Raw genomic sequence first — 1894 nt, 5'->3', positions numbered from 1 at the left:
AACTTCTGCTCTGGGTGTGCTACATTGCCCTAGAGATTCAAGGCACAAAGACGTGCCTTGTTTCCAAAGGGGGAGATAGGCTCCAAAGCATCTTGCTTCCAGCTCTTTGGGAAGCTAAGAAACAACTCGCTCTGCACAGTTTTCTTACAGCCTATAGGGAACATCTCTTACAAAGGCCTGTGAAACGCAGTTTCTTTGCAGGCCTCATCTGGCTGAAGTAGTTCTTCTGCACTGGGTGTGCTACGTTGCCCTTGAGATTCAAGGCACAAAGTGCTGAATTGTTTCCAAAGGCGGAGATAGGCCCCAAAGCGTCTTGCTTCCAGCTCTTAGGGAAGCTAAGAAACAACTCGCTCTGCACAGAGCTCTTACAGGCTACCTGGATCATCTCTTACAACGGCCTGTGAAACGCATTTTCTTCGCTGCCCTGATCTGGCTGACGTTGAACTTCTGCTCTGCCGTGTGCTGCATTGCCCAGGAGATGCAAGGCACAAAGTCCTGCCTTGTTTGCGAAGGGGGAGATAGGCCCCAAAGCATCTTGCTTCCAGCTCTTTCGGAAGCTAAGAAACAACTCGCTCTCCACAGTGCTCTTACAGCCTACCGGGAACATCTCTTACAAAGGCCTGTGAAACGCAATTTCATTCTAGGCCTCCTCTGGCTGAAGTAGAACTTCTGCTCTGGGTCTGCTACATTGCCCTAGAGCTTCAAGACTCAAAGCCCTGCCTTGTTTCCAAAGGGGAAGATAGGCCCCAAAGCATCTTGCTTCCAGCTCATTGGGAATCTAAGAAACAACTCAGTCTGCACAGTGCTCTTGCAGACAACTGGGAACAACTCTTCCAAAGGCCTGTGAAACACAGTTTCTTGGCAGGCCTGATCTGGCTGAAGTAGAACTCCTGCTCTGGGTGTGCTACATTGCCCAAGAGCATCACGGCACAAAAACCTGCCTTGTCTCCAAAGTGGGAGATAGATCCCAAAGCAACTTGCTTCCATGTCTTTGGGAAGCTATGAAACAACTCGCTCTGCACAGTGCTCTTACATCCTTCAGGGAAAATCTCATACAAAGGCCCGTGAAACGCAGTTTCTTTGAAGGCCTGATCTATCTGAAGTAGAACTTCTGCTCTGGGTGTGCTACATTGCCCTAGAGCTTCAAGGCCCAAAGCCGTGCCTTGTTTCCAAAGGGGGAGATAGGCTCCAAAGCATCTTGCTTCCAGCTCTTTGGGAAGCTGAGAAACAACTCGCTGTCCACAGTGCTCTTACAGCCTACCGGGAACATCTCTTACAAAGGCATGGGGAACGCAATTTCTTTGCAGGCCTGATCTGGCTGAAGTATAACTTCTGCTCTGGGTGTGCTATATTGCCCTAGAGATTCAAGGCACAAAGTGCTGAATTGTTTAGAAACTTCTCAGATAGGCACCAAAGCATCTTGCTTCCAGCTCTTTGGGAAGCTAAGAAACAACTTGCTCGGCACAGTTCTCTTTCAGCCTATCGGGAACATCTCTTACAAAGGCCTGTGAAACGCAGTTTCTTTGCAGGCCTGATCTGGCTGAAGTAGTTCTTCTGCACTGGGTGTGCTACGTTGCCCTTGAGCTTCAAGGCACAAAGTGCTGAATTGTTTCCAAAGGCGGAGATAGGCCCCAAAGCGTCTTGCTTCCAGCTCTTTGGGAAGCTAAGAAACAACTCGCTCTGCGCAGTGCTCTTACAGCCTACTGCGAACATCTCTTACAAAGGCCTGTGAAACGCAGTTTCTCTGCAGGCCTGACCTGGCTGAAGTAGAACTTCTGCTGTGGGTGTGCTACATTGCTCTAGAGCTTCAAGGCTGAAAGCCCTGCCTTGTTTCCAAAGGGAAAGATACGCCAAAAAGCATATTGCTTCCAGTTCTTTGGGAAGCTAAGAAACA

This window comes from Equus asinus, chromosome 1 (genome assembly GCF_041296235.1).
Source record: "Equus asinus isolate D_3611 breed Donkey chromosome 1, EquAss-T2T_v2, whole genome shotgun sequence".
Classification (NCBI taxonomy): domain Eukaryota; kingdom Metazoa; phylum Chordata; class Mammalia; order Perissodactyla; family Equidae; genus Equus; species Equus asinus.
The sequence above is the reverse complement of the archived record's forward strand: the minus strand, read 5'-3'. Positions refer to the sequence as shown.